This window comes from Phocoena sinus, chromosome 1, assembly GCF_008692025.1.
Source record: "Phocoena sinus isolate mPhoSin1 chromosome 1, mPhoSin1.pri, whole genome shotgun sequence".
In the NCBI taxonomy this organism is placed as follows: domain Eukaryota; kingdom Metazoa; phylum Chordata; class Mammalia; order Artiodactyla; family Phocoenidae; genus Phocoena; species Phocoena sinus.
In genome coordinates this window covers 144,321,308-144,342,189 of record NC_045763.1, presented here as the reverse complement: position 1 = coordinate 144,342,189, position 20,882 = coordinate 144,321,308, and the positions used below count along the sequence as shown (strand labels likewise).

Genomic DNA, 20,882 nt, shown 5'->3' with positions numbered 1-20,882 from the left:
TGTGTGGGGGGATTCTGCTCTCGGAGCCTGCAGGGCAGCTGGGCGGGGCCTGGGGCAGCCAGAGAGAGCCTCCAGCAGAAATCAGCCTCTTCCAGACCTCCTCACTAGGTTTTTCTAAAGAAGCAAGATCTGATGTTGCTTCCGTCATGAAAAACTCAACAAGCATCTGAGTAGAAGAATGAAGGATATGGGAAGCCAGGTGGGTCCTAGAAAGATCTTGTTTTGACGTTTGCCAACTTAACGCATACTTCGTGGTGGCCATATTAGAAGGGATCAATGTGTGAGTTCTCTGGACTTTATTTAGATTTCCCTAAATAATCCTCCATAGAGCTGTGTTGTTTCTCTATTCTGTGGCCAATTAAATCGGCCATCAGATCTTACTATGAAGAAAAATTCACCTGAAAGGGCGTCACCCGGGTAAACATCCTTGAACAGAAGTGCTGAGTCAGTTTAGAGCTGGTCCTCACCCAGGCAGGTATTCTCCCTTCCTGGGGTGAAGGGCTGTTTCGATATTGCTCGAGAAATGAGAAAACATCTTCTTCTCTCATAGTAGTTGCCCTTGAGGTATCCAGCATACTTTTGAATCTTCCCAGGCATCCTTCTTCCCACTCACCCCGCCTTGATGGTGCCGTATGCTTTCATCTTAGAAAGAAGTGCTGGTTTTTTACTTTCCCTTTATTTGCTGCAGGGAAGTGTCAGACAGTGCATCTATCCAGGGAGTGAGGTTCAAGGAGACTGTAGGGGAGAGGTATTGTTTCTGTCAGGAAGCCACGCTTGCTGAGTTTGTGGTCTACTTGGACCCTCCATCGTGGCCTTGGGCAGATCACTTGGCCTGGGCCTCAGAGGAATTCAGTCACCAATGTAGAGCTGGTGGTGGCTTAGGGTGAGCTATTCTGACACCCAAAGAGAAAAGAAGCCTTGCAATTACCAAGAGCTTCTGCTGTGACAGGCTCACATGGAACTCCCCAACTCATAATAGAACATTTCTCACTTCTTTGTGTGAGAGTTTTTTGGTGTTTGAGTCAGAAGCAAATACAGGCAAAGTTACACTGGTTCCTCCAGTCTCACCAGCATTGGCTCCGGGAGCAAAGCAGTGACCGTTCCAGATTTTCATCTCAAACCAGTGCCAACTGTTTGTCTTCCCGCTGCTGGGTGGCAGGCCGAGCAGGGGGCAGGATGCTGAAGGGTCTTTTGTGTTTATCACCTCTTGTTTTTTATGATAACTTTATATGGTCGTTCCCAGCTACTAAACTCATACAGAGATCAGGACAAGGTCTCTTTGCTTCTACTTTTCTCCTTTATAACAACAAACAGAGTCTCCTGAGACTGGAAACATTTGTTTTCTCAGCCCACTAACTCCAACTACAGTACATTTCCTCCTTATCATCACTATTTAGTTTGTAATTATTCCAGTCTACGAACTCCCACAGAGGTTGGGGATATCCGTGGCTAAATTACATGAATCACTGATTTGGGGTCCTTCATTGTCATTAATAAACTCAGGACATAGGAGTCCCTAGAGGTCCAGCTCCTCCAATTTGATGAACATTTATGTTTACACTCCAGGGACAGAAATGGAAGCTGTTGGCAAGGACCTTGCCATGAAGATCAGAAGTTTCATTTAAGTCTATCATGATTGCAGGTTCTGTTTATTCTCTTGCTGTAAAATGGCTAATGAGAAGCTGACCTGGCTAAGTTATGAGAATGGCATCTAAAACAATGAAGAAATGAAACTCTAATCAGGCACATACCACCTCTTCCCAAAGCTACAGATCACCAGATCTCAAGTTACCCTGACTTTCGGCTCTATAGGGAATTGAAAGGAATCAACCTAAAAGACAGCTGCTAAAAATAGCTCCTCCCCAAATATTTTAAACTTACATATGAAAGCTATGTTTCATTGAATGGCTGTGAACATCAACAATTGTTGGTGGCAGTATGGGGGATGGGGAGACCTTTAGAGTTTGCCCTCGGTCTTAATTAGAAATCATATTGGCTTGCAGGCCTACATTAATTTACAGGACCAACTAAGCTATGTATGACTAGATGTGCACACGTAGAGGCACCAAAAGGAGTGTTAAACAGTCATCTTCATCATCAGCCAGCCAACACACAAATTGCATTAAAGCCCTGGATACACAGAGAACAAGAGCTACACAACACCCCAGATGTTTTAGAATCAGTTATCCTGCAGGAAGCTATGCAGTTTTCTGGTGTATCTTAAGTGAACTCATCGGCTAGAAATCTAGTTGTCGTGGATATTAGGAAATAGTGGTACAGTGGCAGAGACCTGGGCTGTTGCTTGGCTTTGAGTTGGTGATACATAGTGGGAAGAAGGTAGCCTAGGGAGTCCCTGCAGGGCTCCGTGGAAGTCATTTACATATGCTCTTTAGAAGTGCCCCTCTCTCACCAGCCCTTGGGGACATCACAGATGGCAAACAGGGAAGGCTCACAGAACCCCAACATCTGGTCAAATGGTTCCACATAAGGAAAGAGAGTTAAATCTCTTTGATTAGAGTAGGTTACACACTCCTCTAGGACCTCCATTCTCTCTGCTTCAGGAACAATGATCTTAAAGTTTCAGACAGATTTTGAACCCATTCAAAACCCAAGAATAGGGCTTCCCTGGCGGCGCAGTGGTTGAGAGTCCACCTGCCGACGCAGGGGACGCGGGTTCGTGCCCCGGTCCGGGAGGATCCCACATGCCGCGGAGCGGCTAGGCCCGTGAGCCATGGCTGCTGAGCCTGCGCGTCCGGAGCCTGGGGTCCTCAACGGAAGAGGCCACGGTGGTGAGGTCCGCGTACCGCAAAACAAACAAACAAAAAACCCCAAGAATAGCTATCTCAGTAGAAGAACTTATTAACACAGAGATTTACATGAGTGAAACTAGTCAATAAGAGAAGAGACTTAGGGAGGATGAAAGGAAATGAAGAGAAAAGGGAATGAATAACTAAGCAGTTCAAGTCAGAGTTTGATTTTATTTCCCATCCCCTAATCTTCATAAACCAAGATTTTTATACATTGGTTCTATCGATAAGAACCAGTTAAAACATAAGGGAGAAGAGAGCCTTAAATAAATAATAAAGCTAACAGAGACCCAGGGACAGATCCTTTCCTCAAATGCACAGCTTGCTGCTCCACATATAGTCTCTTGAAAAATCTTTACTGCCTTCAAAGATACAGCCCTTGGCACCGAGCACCATGCCTCCAAGTTTAAAATGTGGACCTCCATATTTATGTTCCCCAGATGGTGGGATTTATAAATGCACCATGGGGTGCTATTGAAATTAATAATTTAATTCATTTCCGTGATTGGGCCGTGATTGCTAGTCATTATGGCAATAGCATAGTTAGCAGAGTCTCTCAGTTCTGGGATGTAGCTGAAGGGTAATCTCAGTGAGAGTAATTCCTCTGTCATCCTATTTCAAATGCAGTCAATCCCTTCTGAATGGGGAATAGCCAAAAGTTTCTGGAATTAAAATGAAGACAGCATCAACCTAGTTAGGTGAAGATGGCTTCAATTTATGTGATTTCAGAAGTTTGAAAGCAGTTCTCTAAGGACCAGTGAAATGATCTGTGATTATTTAGCTTGGAGAAGGAACAGATAAGGAGAGACCCCAAGCACTGTCTCCAAACACACAAATCTCTCACTCTCTGTCTGTGGACAATCTACATCCAAACGCTTGAGAATTAACTGCACTTTTACTTTCTATTCCCACTTGTCTGCTTATCAAGGGAATATATTGGCAGCTGGGCTAAATGACTTCTGAAGTCTCTTCCAGAGATTCTCAGAGATTCACCGAGTCAATGGTGGGGTGGAGGGAATAGTGGAAAAACAGTTCTGTATTTCCTCAAGGGAAGTCCTGGCTTCTCTCAGCCTAACGATCTGGAAGCCTAAATGTGTAAGAGGGAAAATTATTGGGCAATGGCACACATAAGTTTGGCCAATGTGAGCCCATTGGAATTTTGAACCCAAGAGGCTGTATGAAACTGCCTTGGATTTATAAAGTACCTCTTCTTCTTTGAGAAACCTAAACCTATTTCTATATTTCCCTTATTATCCTCAAAGTTTTTGTTAATCATAGAAGTAAGGCCTGACCTATAGATCCTCATTCAATAGCTAAAGGAACTAATCCATGAATAATAACATAATCCCCCAAAATGTTGGAAATAGATTCTGCTACCTCCACTCCTCTCCTTGGCTCCAACCATTCGATTTCGCCTTTGGACGACTCTATTTCTGCCCAACGCTCAGAGCCTGAATGAGCAGGAAGAGAAGCAGAATGATTTCTTACATCACTTCCACCAGCAACAACCCTGCACAGGGCACAGGCTCAGACTCTGCCCACCACTGCATTCAAGAGAGGGGAAGAGTTAGTTAGCAAACATAAAGCAGAAGATGAACACAGATACCTCCAACTCCCAAGAGGAGGAATGGGACCTAGCAACTCCATAAAGACCAGACCCTTCTCTTTTGCTTCACACTCCTGTCTCATGTGGGTCAAGGAGCTCTCAGGATGGATCCAGGACACAGAAGCGTAACTACCTTTTTGTCCCAACCTGGTATCAAGGAAAGCTTTAAAAAGGCTGTGGGTTTGGGGAAATGGCAACAAAAATTTGCCCTACTGTTGTTTTTCAGAAACTACACAGTAAACGTCACTGATGAAGTAGGTACATGGTGACTGCAGGCAGGACACCCCAGTAATTGTTCTGAGTGATAACGGTGAACATTCCATGCTAAATGCCCAGGGCTCCTTCCTTATCTCCCTAACTGCCTCACCTCTTACTTTCCTGACAGTTGTACCTCTTCAATAGTGCTTCTCATACCATGTTTAGACTGCAGACTCTGAGAAAGTCTGCCCTACTCACCTCCATAGCTGTCTCCATGACACCAACACAGGGGTCCCCACATAGGAGAAGGTCGGGAGATGTTACTGAATCACATTCATCTGATTAGTGGAAACAGTAGGTATCACTAAAGGGTGGGTGGTGGAATTTGCTCTATTTTCTTTCTGGTAATGAAAAGAAGAGGTAAGGAGGACCCAGACTCCTTAAGTATATTGCACCTTACCTATGTGACAAAAGAGAATGAAGTTAAGGTGGCATTTTTCACAGAAATGAAGGAGCTCCTCTACTTGGCAACATTGAAGATGTTGAGGGACAGCTGGGAGATTTGGAGCCACTGATTATTTTTCCTCTTCCCATTGCTCTCATGCAGTTGTTATGGTGGCTGCTGTTGGTGACATTTCACAGGGCATTACTTACTCTTGAAAACGCCTTCCAGTGACCTGGCAAAAGTATGTAGTAAACAGGCCCTTGGACTAAAAGTCAAGTGAATTATGTCCTAATCCCAGCACTTTCCCCAACTTGCTGTGTGAACTTGTGCAAATCTTGGAGCTGCCCTTGTTCTCGGCGTCCTCTTTTTAAGGGTGCCGTAGTGGAAGGAGAGTGGGCTTGGGGGTTAAACAAACATGGGTTTAAATACCACACCTTACTTTTATAAGTTACGTGGCCTTGGGCAAGTTAAGTCTCTCGCATAGTCTCAAGTTCTTCATTTTTAACATGAGGATAGCCTGTCCTAATACAGAGAACTTTAAATGAGCTCATACACGTAAAACGCTTCGCCAAATACCTGGCATAAACTAGGCATCCAAATATGTTATTTGCTTCACTTTTCTATGAAATGGGTGTTATAGGCTGAATGTTTGTATTCCCCCCAAAATTCATGTTGAAACCTAATGCCCAATGTGCTGGTATTAGGAGGTGGGGCTTTGGGAGGTGATTAGGTCATGAGGGTGGAGCCCTCATGAATGGGATTAGTGCCCTTATAAAAGAGGCTCTAGAGAGCTACCTCGCTCCTTCTACCCTGTGAGGACACAATGAGAAGTCAGCCATCTACAACCTGGAAGAGGGCTCTCACTAGAAGCCGACCATGCTGGCATACTGGCCTCCAGAACTTTGAGCAATAAGTTTCTGTTGTTTATAACCACCTGGTTTGTGCTGTTTTGTTATAGCAGACTAAGACAATGGGGTTTCATCACCTCCTTGTCAAGTTGTTTTAAGGATCAAATGAGATTATAGATGATAAAGTTCACTGAAAACTGCAAAATACTGTGCATTTTTATTCACATGGGAATGAGAGAAACAGAACATAAATAACTACACACTATTGTATTATGCTCCAATATCCAAAGAAAATTATCTAGTGTTTTCAAAGTTGTTTTTTTTTGTGTGTGTGGTAGACGGGCCTCTCACTGCTGTGGCCTCTCCCATTGCAGACCACAGGCTCCAGACGCACAGGCTCAGCGGCCATGGCCCACGGGCCCAGCTGCTCCACGGCATGTGGGATCCTCCTGGACCAGGGCACAAACCCGTATCCCCTGCATCGGCAGGCAGACTCTCAACCATTGCGCCACCAGGAAAGCCCTTCAAAGTATTTTTAAAACAATTTTTAAGAAGGAAACCAACATGAATTGTTTTTATTATAAGAAGCCATTTGTGGGGTTGGGCTAGGGAGAGGAAATGAAACTCCAAGTGTGATAAGATATAGAAGGATGACAGAGGTGGCTCTAATTTACACCTATATTCTGGCTCATCAGCCAAAGTGAGTTCCAATCCAAACTAAATGTGTCAGCACTATTTACAATAACCAGGACATGGAAGTAACGTAAGTGTCCATCAACAGAGGAATGGATGAAGAAGATGTGGTGCTTATATACAATGGAATATTACTCAGCCATAAAAAAGAATGAAATAATGTCATTTTCAGCAACATGTATGGACCTAGAGATTGTCATACTGAGTGAAGTAAGGCAGACAGAGAAAGACAAATATCATGTGATATCGCTTATATGTGGACTCTAAAAAAAGGCTACAAATGAACTTATATACAAAACAGAAATAGAATTACAGATGTAGAAAATAAACTTATGGTTACCAGGGGGGAAGGAGGGGAGGGATAAATTGGAAGATTGGGATTGACATATACACAACTACTGTAGATAAAATAGATAACTAATAAGGACTTACTGTATAGCAAAGGGAACTCTACTCAATACTCTGTAATGGCCTATATGGGAAAAGAATCTAAAAAAGAGTGGATATATGTATATGTATAACTGATTCACCTTGTTGTACCCTGAAACTAACACAACATTGTAAATCAACTATACTCCAAAATTTTTTTAAAAAAACACACAACAAACTAAATGTGTCAGAATAGAAGGATTAGTCCAATGACCATTTCAGTCAATCTTGAGTGATTCATGCTCATTGAAGACTTTGTGAAGATGGATAATGGCTAGAGTTCTTTGTTATAGCCTCCTGCTAAGTGTGCCAGACATATAAAAGCACCTTGGCAGCTCTAATTCAGTAGGACAACTCTTTCCAAACTCTGATGCAGGGAACACTTTTCCACAGAATGTTTATGGTGCTCTGGAGTCAAATATGTTTAGGAAAATCTTTACCTTTATCTCAGATATTCACAGCACGCATTTCTAGAGTAAAGCTTCTGGGAGGTCTTGGAGAATTAAGTACATTTGTTTAACCCAGAATTTCCCAAACTAATTAAACCATAAGATTTTTCCCCTTTCCTCTGCAAAGTCACAATTCATGGCTGTTAGAACAATGTTTTATGTAAACACAAATCCAAGAAGAGATCTGTCTCCCAACCGTGGACCCTGTTCTGTTATACAGCGGCCATAGTCAGTATGCCGCAGAGTGAGGTTGGTGGGAAAAAAGAGCTTCAGGGCCTTTGCTAGATAATTGTGCATATTCTTCCATCAGTGTTGTGGAACCAGGATGTCACTTGGAAGAGCAGAGATCATAGATGTATATTTCAGTATGGCAAATATTCACCACCACATGGACGCTGCAGAGGGTCTTGGGTGAGGGAGGTCTATGTAGCACCACCCAATGCCAGAGCACATTTCATTCTCAGATCGAGCCATCAGCAAAGGGGGGTATGGAGAGAGAAAACTGAGGCACTGCCCTCATTCCGCAATGATGCAGCAAATGCACTAAAAGTCAACCCCCACCCCTTACTCTCCCTCTCCTGCTCAAAACCATTTCAGATCCAAATAATAGCTAAACTTGTCATTGAGAGAAATCTGGCATCTTCAAGGTGGTTATACAGTTTCTTAATTCACTCTCTGAACATGGTTCTAGCTTAAAGAGCAGAAGCTTAAACTGAGTAGTAAAAAATCATACGGAGTAACAGGACACAGGTTTCACATCCTTTTCCCCCAGCGCCCTGTGCCCACACACACACACACACACACACACACACACACACACACACTTATTCTTCTATTTATTTTCCTCCACTATTCAGATTCATTGGCATCATCCTTTCCTCCCAGCGATGATCTACACCATTGTCTTCTTGCCACACAATCCAATTCAAGACAATTGTTTCTTATCCACTGTGTGCCAGGCACTGACTTAGAGTCATCCGTTCTCGGGGTCATCTTGGAGCAGACTCATCTTGGCTTCTGCCTTCTCATGCACGGTATTTAACTGATTACAAAATCCCATCGATTCTACCTCTGAAATATCACCCTACTGTTACCAGATCTACTTCCTTAACTATCCTCCCACGGCCCTCCTTCTGGTCCTCATCAGTTCTCACCCAGAAAAATGCAGCAGCCTGATGGGTCTTCCTGCCTCCAGAATTAATCCACTTCCATGCTTGGGCAGCCAAAGATCTGACCATGAACTAATGATGCTCTGCATCATCTACAGAAAACAGCCTCAACTTTAGGCAGCAGCATGAGGGGTCCTTCATAGTCTGGCCCCTCACTACCTTTACAATTCCAAGTTTCCAGGACTCTTGCCTTCTCCCTTTCCTCCATCATACCTCCCCCAGCAACAATGGAGTCTTATTCATTATTCTTAGTATATAATGCTAGGTCTGGCACAAAGCATGTACTCAGCAAATTCCTGTCAAATGATATGTGGCATAAATGTATGAATGAATGGATGAAAAAGTAAATATATTACTTTCGTACTGCTGCTGTAAAAAGTTACCACAAATTTATTGGTTTAAGACAGCGGTCCTGGGACATCCCTGGTGGCCCAGTGGTTAAGAATCCACCTGCCAATGCAGGGGACACGGGTTCTATCCCTGGGCCAGGAACATCTCACATGCCACGGAGCAGCTAAGCCCGTGCACCACAACTACTGAACCTGCACTCTAGAGCCCGTGAGCCACAACTACTGAGCCCGCGTGCCACAACTATGGAAAGCCCGTGCGACTAGAGCCCCTGCTCCACAACAGGAGAAGCCACCACAATGAGAAGCCTGTGCACTGCAATGAAGAGTAACCCCCACTCGCCACAACTAGAGAAAGCCCATTCACGGCAATGAAGACCCAATGCAGCAAAAAAAAAAAAAAAAAAAAGACAGCAGGAGCTTCCCTGGTGGCGCAGTGGTTGAGAGTCTGCCTGCCAATGCAGGGGACACGGGTTCGTGCCCCGGTCCAGGAGGATCCCACATGTCGCAGAGCGGCTAGGCCCGTGATCCATGGCCGCTGATCCTGTGCGTTCGGAGCCTGTGCTCCGCAACTGGAGAGGCCGCAACAGTGAGAGGCCCGCGTACCGCAAAAAAACAAACAAACAAACAAAAAAACCAAACAAAAAACAGCAGTCCCCGACCTTTTTGGCACCAGGGACCGGTTTCGTGGAAGACAGTATTTCCACGCAGGGAGGGTGGGGGGTGCGGGTGGGGGGATGGTTGTTCAGGCAGTAATGTGAGCGATGGGGAGCGGCAGATGAAGCTTCCGTCACTTGCCTGCCGCTCAACTTCTGCTGTGCAGCCGGTTCCTAACAGGCCCCGGACTGGTACCGGTGCGCAGACCGGGGGTTGTGGAAAACTGGTTTAAGACAACACAAGGTCATTATATTATAGTTCTGGAAGTCAGAAGTCCAAAATGGGTTAACAGGGCTGCATTCCTTCTGGAGGCTCCAGGGAAGAACCTGTTTCCTTGTCTCTTCCAGCTTCTAGAGGCCACCTTATTCCCTGGCTTAATGCCCTTTCCTGTATCTTCACATCACTCTAAACTCTGCTTTGATCATCCCATATCCTTCTTCTCTCTATATCTCTGACTTTGATACTCCTGCATCCTTCTAGTAAGGACCTTTGTGACTACATCATGGAGTCTATCTGGATAATCCATAATAATCTCCCTGTCTCAAGTGCTATAACTCAGTCATATGCAAAGTTCCTTTTGCCGTGTAAGGCAACATAGTTAACAGTTTTGGAGATTAGGATGTGAATGTCTTGGGGTGGGAGGCATTCTTCAGCCTTCCACAGTGAAGCAATAGATTTTTTTTTTTTAATGAGAAGTATCGTAGTATAAGCTGCCAGGGAAAATATAAAAAGGTGAGTCTAAACTCTGCCTAGAAAATCAAGGAAAAGCTTCACAGAGGGAATGGTGCTTGAGCTGAGTTTGACGCATATGCAGGAGTTCTAAAGGGACACAGGGAGGCAGCTCTTCTATGTGGAGGAAAGGGCATAACCAAAAGCAGAAGCATGGGGACAGGGGCCAGTGGAGGGTACAGTGAAAGGGAGAGTGGACTGGAGGGCAGGATCTTACATGCCAAGCTAAGGAGTTTGGAGTTTACTCTGAAGTATGTGGGGAATCATTTGGGAAGCAAGCAGGGATATGAAACGATTACGTTCTAGAACAGCACTAGCCAATAGAACTTTCTGCAATGACGCAAATGCTCTCTATCTACACTGTTCAATGGGCAACCATGAGCTGCATGAGCTATTGAGCACTTAAAATGTAGCCAGAGTAACTGAATTTTAAATTTTATTTAATTTTAATTAATTTAAATGTAAGTAGCTATATGTGGCTTGTGGCTACCATATTGGACAATACTGTTCTGGAGAGATCACCTGGAGGATGGATTGAAGGTGATTTGTAGGCATGGGAGACTAAAGGCAGGGAGCCCAGAGGCATCTGCCCAGATGAAAAGCGAACACAACCTAAAATACTGGCAGTAGTGATGACAGTTGGTGGAGACGTTAGAGAGGGTTGTCATACTAGGAGTGTTTGATTGATTGAATGTAGGTATAGTCAAGTCTAAGAAGAATCTCAGTATCTCATGTGGGTGGTTGAATAGTGCTATTCAGGTTAAAGGAGCAGAGTTTAAATGTCATGATGATAAATTTAATTTAACAGACCTACTTTTAAGCTTCTTATTAAATGGAAACATTCTAAAATAAATATGTCTACAGCTCACGAGACAGAGATCTGGGCTGAAGGTATAGGTTTGGAAACTGTCAGCACATAGGTGAAGGCTGAACCCCTGGGTGTGGATGGTTTTACCCAGGAGGAGTAAATAGCCTAGAAAAGCAGAGGATACAAGACAGAACCTCAGGGAGAACGAGCATAGGCTGGGAGGAATGGATTCTTGAGCTATGAGGAAAACTAGGAGAGAGTGGGGTTGTAGACTCCGAAGGAGGAAGAAATCAGGAAGGAAATGATGAGTTTTTCTTACGGAGCTCAGAGGCAATAGTGACTGAAAAGTTGTCATGGGATTTGAGACAGGTGACTTAGCAAGAGCAGTTTCAGCAGAGTGGGGATGGAGGTTGATGGGCAATGGAAGCCGGAGGAGTCATGGGTAATTGTGAGGGAAAAGGCAGAGGCACCATGGTAGACCCTAAGCGTTAACTCTTGTCTCAATGAGCTTGACTGAGAGAAAAGGAGAAGGAGACCAGAGGGTAAAGGGGAATACAAAGGTGAAAGATAGGTGAGATTTACTCCCATTTACATGCAGAAGGCAAAGAGACTAAAGCTCGGGGGATGCTGAAAATATAGGAGAGAGAAAAATGGGGATGGATAACGCTGCCAGCTGTCCAAACCAAGCAGTCTATACTTTAGTTTTCCACATGATAAAAGCAAACAAAAACACATAGGTGTAGATTCCATTTTAAAAATTCCATTTGAAAAATATAATTATATGTGCACAAGTAGTACAGTCTAATGTAAAATGTAAGCTATAACACAGATTTTTATCAGTATGCTTTCCCTGTCAGGCCATCTTTGGTCCACAAATTTAATTAAAGAGCCTCTGGTATTTCTGTCGAAACCTCTGACACATCAGAGAATGACTGATAGAGCAAGGTCTCTGCATCTCAGAGAATTAGCCCCTTGTCATTTGCTGAGCCAAGGCCAGAATGACCTTCTTTCCAGAGGCATCAGAGGTGACTATAGGAGCAAAGTTACAAAAGTATAAAATCATTCCCAACTTGCCCCTCAGGTTTCCCCACTGCTCCACTACCAGCACCCTATACACACACACACACACACACACACACGCACACGCACACACACACACTTACACAGACACACGCAAACCCTACTTTACATAAGGATAGCTGTCTTAGTCTGTTCTGGCTACAAAATACCATAGATGGGGCGGCTTATAGATGACAGAAATTGATTTCTCCCAGTTCTGGAGGCTGGTTGGCTTCCTGGTTCATAGATGGTCATCTTCTCACTGTGTACTTACATGGCAGAAGGATCTCTCTGGAGCCTCCTTTATAAGGACACGAATCCCATTGATAAGGGTTCTGCCCTCATGACTAATCACCTCCCTAAGGCTTCACTTCAAACGCCATCACATTAGGGCTTAGGCTTCAACATATGAATTATGGAGGGGGTGGGAGGGACAAAAACATTCAGCCAATAACAATGGGATAGTTGTGACCTGGGCTTATCTCCCACCTTCAGTCTGATAGCCACCAGTAGGTTTAGAGTTGTCTCTAAGAAGTGGCCTCAGTAGAGTCAGGGCAAATGAAAGGAAGAAGAGAAGGGTCAGGAAGAAAAAGAAGATGGAAATACAGAGGTTCCTGCAGGAGAGAGTGTGAAAGTAACACTCATGACACTTGAGGACACCTGGACATTTCATTAGCCATCATAGATTTTGGTCTTGGGAGTGTCAAGCACATACAAGAGTCAGATTAAGTAATATGGGAAGAGTGACTATAGGCCAGCGCTTTGTAAACCCTCTGAGGAAGAGGAGTGGGGCGGGAAGAAGGAGAGGAGAAAAGGGAAGGGGAGGGGGATAGAGAAGGTGAGGAGAGGGCTGCAGAAAAGGCCAAGGCAACTATGTTCTGCTACTCCCTGAATTCTTCACATATCCCCATGTCATCAGCCCATAGTCCCAGTCAAATGCTGGGGTTGAAAATCTGTTCAATGCTAATGGCGCTCGAGAAATCGAGAGATTTCTTTCTCTTTCCTGGCACTCCAAACGGTGGCAGCCTGGCCCTGTCTATTCATTAATGACTGTTAGTCAATACTGAAGGAGATGACAGAGTACTTGCAAATGACGCAGCCAACATGTGTTCCTGTGTCTCCAAGGAAGGGAGAATTTGCCAAAAACTCAGATCTTTTTCTTCGGAAAGCTAAACAATAAAAGAGAAGAAGAAGAAACTGGGAGCTGGAAATTTCAGGTTCATTATCGTTTTCAGATAAGGAATATGTGGCCCACAGATACCTAATGAATTGCCCAAAGAAACAAACCAGAGACCAGGTCTCCTGACTCCCCAGCATGTTCCCTTTCCACTGCTTCAGAGGCTTTCAGATTCAGTTCCCTGGAGGCATCCTGGAAAAAAGGGTGGAAGGAAGCCCAGTTGAGTGGGCAGACTCTGGTTCCCCCACCCCTTCAACCACATTTAAACATAGTGATTCCTTTTGTCTCCCCTACACACACACACACACACACACACACACACACACACACACACAGGACTTCTACATAATATTTCATTTGAAGCAAATTTCTGTTCCTAAAACTAAGTTAAAAAACAGTGCGTATACCATACTTCTATTTATGTTTTACATACAGCAAGAAACCAGTCCTTGTTCTAAAGACTCATTATCAAATACAGAAGGCTTTTTTCAATATGAATATGATGTGAAACTGATGAGGGAGTGAAGTGAATAGTGAGAGTGGGTGGAAAAAGAGTTAGTGCAGAAAGATTCCCATGCAGCAGGCAGACCTTTCTCTGGAGAGTGTATGACAATGTTTCTCAAACTGTTTTTGTACATTGAAATCACCCAGAGAGCTTGTTAAAGCACACATCTCAGACCCCACGCCAGAGTTTCTGATTCAGAAAGTGTGGGGTGGAGACGAAGAATTTTCACTTCTTACAAGTTCCTAGATGCTGCCGATGCTTCTGGTCCAGGGACCGCATTTTGAGAATCACTGGTGTAGAGTATAGACGGTTGAACAGGAGTAAGCTTCTACAGGAGGTCCTCACGATGCTCCCAACTGAACTTTTGGTATAAAGCAAGAACTTCTTTCTGAGGTAGTATGATTCAATTGGTGCAAATAATATCTGGGACTTTTTTTTAAAATATCTTTATTGGAGTATAATTGCTTTACAGTAGTGTGTTGGTTTCTGCTTTATAACAAAGTGAATCAGCTATACGTATACATATAGCCCCATATCTCCTCCCTCTTGCCTCTCCCTCCCACCCTCCCTATCCCACCCCTCTAGGTGGTCACAAAGCACCGAGCTGATCTCCCTGGGCTATGCGGCTGCTTCCCACTAGCTAGCTATTTTACATTTGGTAGTGTATATACGTCCATGCCACTGTCTCACTTCGTCCTAGCTTACCCTTCCTCCTCCCTGTGTCCTCAAGTCCATTCTCTATGTCTGTGTCTTTACTCCTGCCCTGCCTTTTTAAGACAAGGAAAGATGCTTATGTTATGATGTTGAATAAAAAAGAATATGATTTCAATGAGAAAAGATAATAGGAAAGAAACTGAAATGTGCTAATTATTTTCCCTGCTGCACAAAGCAGACAGTATTTGATCTCTAGACATTATGTAGATATGGTAGTTGGTGGTTGGTATGTGAATAAATGCTTATATCTATATGTGTATCAGAGGTACTCATCCATTTAAAAACCATTCATAAACATTGGGGTTTGGGGTGGAAATAAATTTCTATTTATATGCATATGAGTGTCGTATGCACTCATTCCTTCCGCAAATATTTATAAATGCCTACCAGATGCCAGGCACTGTGCCAGGCACTGGGGAAGAGACACATGTTCATTGCCTGCAGTCCCATGAAAGAAACAGGAAGTGAGATAAGAACTAATAGAAGTTTATGGAAAATTCTGTGGAGAGGGAACCATTTGGTTTGACAGATATTGAGCTCCATTTTGGACAATTTAAGTTTGGGTTTGCGGGACATACAGGGTGAGAGATCAAGTAGGAAGCTGGAAAATGTGTAACTCTTGAGGGAAACCTGGGTTGGAGGTGTAGATTGGAGTCTCTAATTACAGGTATAGATGATTCCTCCATGAACATGAGTGACATATGAGGAAAAGAACAGCAGCTAGGTAAGGAGGAGCCCGTAAAGAAGCCTGAGAAGACAATGCATAAAATTAAGGACATATTAATACTTCCTTTTTAAACAATAGTGATTTATTTGCTTGTTATAAGATTCCTGTAGTAATTTAGTCAGTATACCCTTCAGGAAAGAGAGGATATGCTGAACTAGTCATAACATGTCTAATACTTCCTGGTGAGAATCAAACCATACTCAGTATTTTCATGTAAATCATGGTGTCTTATTTAAGTGAGCAAAGGTTTAGCCTCACAAACATAATGCTAAAATCCTTATTAATAATTTTTCTAATAGTTTTCTCCTTAAGGCCATTAGCTTTCACTCATTTAGTCATATATATGTGTGTGTGTGTATATATATATATATATATATATATATATATAGTATTGGTCATATGCAAAAAATAAGTCAATTTCCATCAGTCTAGGGCACTAACGGATTTGTAGTGCAACCTCACACGTGCTCATGTGTGTGCATGCACACACACACACAGACACAATCTTTTACCTTCTTCCTTATTACCTCATCTCTCTTCGTGTGTTTAAGGTACAATTACAATGCTGAGACTGTCACATCTCTAGTTATAGTTGTCATGAGCTTTTACAATTTTAAGTAAAAATCACTCCTCAGTCTGTGGGTTAATATTCAATTCAATGTACATTTAGTAAGCTCTTTTTTGTCCATGTTGATACAATAGTGGGTTAGAGGACTATTTCTGCGCTCACTGAACTTACTGAGCAATAAGTAGCCTTTTTGACAAAAGAAAGTTGGCTTTCCAGTTATTTATGTATACAACAGTATATATATATTTAAAATGTATAGATGATGTTTTTGTTATTTTGTTATATATATGGTTTCAGGTTGTCATTTTGGTCAATGTGCAGGTTATACATGTGTCATACTGTATTTATAAGAATTTAAGATTTTTAAGGTTTGGGAGTGAAAGATTTGACTACAAAGAAACAACGCAAGGGATTGTTGAGGGTGATGGATCTGTTCTGTATCTTGACTGTGGTAGTGCTTACACAATTCTGCATTTGTCAAAAGTATAGAACTCTACACCCCCAAATTTACTGTATGTAAATTTAAAAATAAATTTAAATGCTGAATCTATAATAGTTGCTACTTTAAAGGATATTGTTTAAAATAAATTCAACTTGTCACTTTATGGTCAAACCACTGATACACACACACACACTCTTCTCTTTATAGAACTTCCACACAAGGTTATTTATTTGCTTGTAATCTTACTCCAGGGAAGTTCGGTTGACTTTCCCAAGATACAGTGGAAGGGGGCTGTTCAACAATTTTTGCCTGCGATACCTCAAATTTCTACTTGTTTGTTAAGAGAATTCTCCAGAGACAGATGTATTACAGCACTTTGAGAACAATATTCACACCCACTGATGAAGAGTGAAAAGAGAGAGCTCAGGGTTCAACTCTGGGAAACAATTTAGTGGCTACATGTGTTACTTAGGAACTAACTTGGAGCAGGTACTTGGGAAGAAGCAATTAAAAATGGTGACAAATACCTCCCAGAGTATATGGGGATTAAGACTTGTGCTCAAGTCTTCCATCGCTGCCTCTGTGAACACACTGGACTTCAAGTACATATCTCTTTATCCACTCTATTACCTCATGGCCGTTACTTGCGGGCGATAGACGCTGGTGTTCACAGAACAGCGTGCTGATGCATTTTTTCCTGCCATTGTATGTAACATGTTTTCTAATTCTTTTGCTCTATTCAGCATTTGACCCCAACGATAGGGGATTATGGTATTAACTCTCTACCCAGCACACATTCTTTACAGACTCTCACTAAATACTGTAAGCCTGCTGCAGATAGGAATAAAAGTGAAAGCATACCGTCTGGTCTTAAGCTGAGCACACAGAGGGTCGTGATCCAATTGGAAGGGAAGCAGAATTTTTAAAAAGAAAGAGGTTTGACCAAATTTTAATCCTTGTCATTTTCATTTCTCTTACCCTGTGGATTTGGGTGATTTTATTTACACTGTCAGCTTGAGCCTAGGGATTGGAAATCAGGCTTTTATGGAGATTATTAAAAGTACATAGAGTACACTAAAGGTTGGGCTAACTGATAGATGCTGCTAAAAATATGAATGTGAATGCCCTGGTATTAGATGCCACTGGCGTACATTTCATCCTCCTTAGAAGGTTATTCTTGGGAGCTGGACCTGCTGCAATGGTAATGAGATGCAGGCTGCCAGGATATTTCTAATAGGTAGTGAATGACCAGGGATGGAGACGAATTAGCATTACTCAGATGAGAAGGTAGCTCTTTATACCATTAATTCCAATGCAAAGTAATTCCACCTCCGTCTCCTAAAAGAGAGGGTATTGTAAATTGGGGGCCAGGGGTGGGGATAGGAGGAGGGCAGGGTTAAAGCTTCAAGGATTTATTGATGGTTTGGATGGGCTGTGATGTCATCCAAGTCTCTAGGCTGGGTTTTTTTGGCCTGAGCTTCTCTAGTGACTAGATGCATGACTAGTGACTTGGTTACGTAATGTTATATAGGCCTAGATGACAAAGATAAAGCTCTAGACCTCAGTCACAGTCTTTAAGATCTCAGCAGATAAAAATGAAATGGTTTACTCAATCTCAAAATACTAGGAGCATTCATGCTTTGACAAAGCAGGTTTAGGATCTCAAAGACATGGAAATACCACGTTACAAAGTAGTTGACTATACAAGACTGGTGTCCTTGCAAGGTTATCGATTATGATAATCTTAACAGGGTTAAGAGGGTTTTAGATAGATGCATGGGTCACAGCTCTATGCTGGCCCACCATGAGAAAATGGGGTATTTTAGGGACTTATTTCCAATTATGAGGGCCAATAGCATCCCCAGGCCTGCTGCATAGCCTCCTTGGGTGTCACTGATAGATCAAGAGTCACTGCTATGCTGAAGCTTTGAAGTGTGATCCACACCTAGAAATGGGGAGGAAAGAAAATGGCTGGAAACAATGGACCATGTGTTTATTTCACCTGGTGCTCACAAGTCCCAAGACCTGGACCATGATGTTGAGCTTATGAACTGAGGTTTGTATCTCTTTGTCATGTCCTAGACGGCTATGTATTAAAATGTGCTATCCAGGCCGCAGAAAAGGGACCACTGTGAAAGGTGAACCTTCAGTGCCTTCATTGCCTGAAACCTTAGCTCTGAACAACTTGTCCCAACTCTCTTACATTCTACATCCTGACTTGTTCCTCATCCTCTCGGCTTCACATCTGGTGATTTATTTTCCATTTTACAACCTTACGCACTCACCCCCCAAACCAGCCGCCCTCTGACTAAAATGTTTATTTCCCTCTTAAACTTTGATCCCAATTCCTGCTGTGATGGTACTGCCCTCATGCATACTGAGTAAACAGCCCCACCTGCCCACATGGACCGCTCTAATCAGTGTGCGTGCATCTCCCAAGAGAGGCTCGCCCTCCAGGTGTCCCACAGTCCCCCGGTAAGATCTGTTTGAGGACACTGAGTCAACTGCTACCAGAAAGAATTAAGATGTGTCCTTTAGTGTGATGGCATACAAACTGCTATGACTCTGACTCATACCAGCCCAATCCTCCCTCATTAACTGTCCTTTGAAAACATAAACGAACATGTTATGCTATTTATATGTTTTTTCAAATCGGGTTTCACACGTTTTATTTACTGGATTTGCATAAGTCAGGAAGGATAAATATGAGTTCTCTCTTTAGTACGACAGTACTAGTGACATCATGACAAGTCCAGTGTCCTGGCCCATATTTCATAGCAAGTGAATTACAGAGCTTAACGCACTTGGTCATTGCTTCATCTGCTACCTATGTTCCCTTGGACTGAGATCCTCCGGAAAACAGGGATCAAATCCATGTGGTCCCTCTCTATGAAAATTAACAAATAAATTAGACGATAGGATGATAAAATCGATGCTGACGAGAGTGATAAATATGCTTTTCATTTCTAACTGTATAAATCAATTTATTTTCCTGATTTTCATATCTGCATGCCTTTGCACTGTTTCCTCTACTTCGAATGCCCTAGAGCAGCGGTCCCCAACATTTTTGGCACCAGGGACCGGTTTTGTGGAGGACAATTTTTCCACAGATGGGGAGGTATGGTTCAGGTGGTAATGTGAGCAATGGGGAGCGATGGGGAGCTGCGGATGAAGCCTCGTCCGCTTGCCTGCCGCTCACCTCCTGCTGTGCAGCCAGGGTTCCTAACAGGCTGTGGACTGGTACTAGTCCATGGCCCGGGGAACTGGGGACCCTTGCCCTAGAGATTGTGAAGTAAGTCAGACAGAGAAAGACAAACACCATATGATATCAGTCATACATGGACTCTAATTTAAAAATGATACAAATGAACTTATTTATAAAACAGAAATAGAGTTACAGATGTAGAAAACAAATTTATGGTTACCAGGGGAAAGTAGGGGGAGGGATAAACTGGAAGATTGGGATTGACATATACACACTACTGTATATAAAACAGGTAGCTAATAAGGACCTACTGTATAGCACAGGGAACTCTACTCAATACCGTGTAATGGCCTATATGGAAAAGAATCTCAAAAAGAGTGGATATATGTATATGTATAACTGATTCACTTTGCTGTACAGCAGAAACTAACACAACATTGTAAATCAACTATACTGCAATGAAATTTTTTTTAAAAAGGTAGTCCCTTTACACTCACTTTACAACGCTAAAGTTAATAACATCATAACAATATATTAATAACGTATAATAGTATAATAGACAATATATGCTATATATAAAAAAGAAAGAATGCCTTCCACCTGCCTTATTTGACTAGAAAATCTCTCTTCATCTTTTAGAACCTGACACCTGCGTAACCTCCTCTCTGAGATCTGCACCTATCACTGCCCCTCCCCACCTCCAAACAGAATTAAGTATGTTATAAGCTGTTACACTTAGGATATAATTCTTTTTTTTTTTTTTTTTTTTTTTTTTAAATTTATTTAATTTATTTATTTTTGGTGTGTTGGCTGTTCACTGCTGCACGTGGGCTTTCTCTAGTTGTGGCGAGCAGGGGCTATTCTTCGTTGCGGTGCGTGGGGCTTCTCATTGCGGTGGCTTCTCTTGTTGCGGAGCACGGGCCCTAGGTGCACAGGCTTCAGTAGTTGTGGCTCATGGGCTCAGTAGTTGTGGCTTATGAGCTCTAGAGCACAGGCTCAGTAGCTGTGGCACACCGGCTTAGTTGCTCTGCGGCATGTGGGATCTTCCCAGACCAGGGCTCGAACCCATGTCCCCTGCATTGGCAGGCGGATTCTTAACCACTGTGCCAGCAGGGAAGCCCGGATATAATTCTTTATGTCATTTTTGTTTATCTGTATGCTTTTCCCGCCAGATAATGGACAAGGCTAGCCTCAGTTTCATAGTCCTTTTTGCACTCCAATCTCTGCCATGGTGCCCAATAAGTTACAGATACTAAAAAAGGATTTTTGGAACCAAATGAAGATGATGGTGATGAAGATG

The 20,882-nt window shown here is 42.9% G+C and overlaps 1 pseudogene; it reads right to left on the bottom strand.

The window, feature by feature from the left end:
* LOC116739688 overlaps positions 1 to 17,081 on the bottom strand; it is a 46,839-nt pseudogene extending 29,758 nt beyond the window's left edge.
* Between the last annotated feature and the right edge of the window lie 3,801 nt (positions 17,082 to 20,882).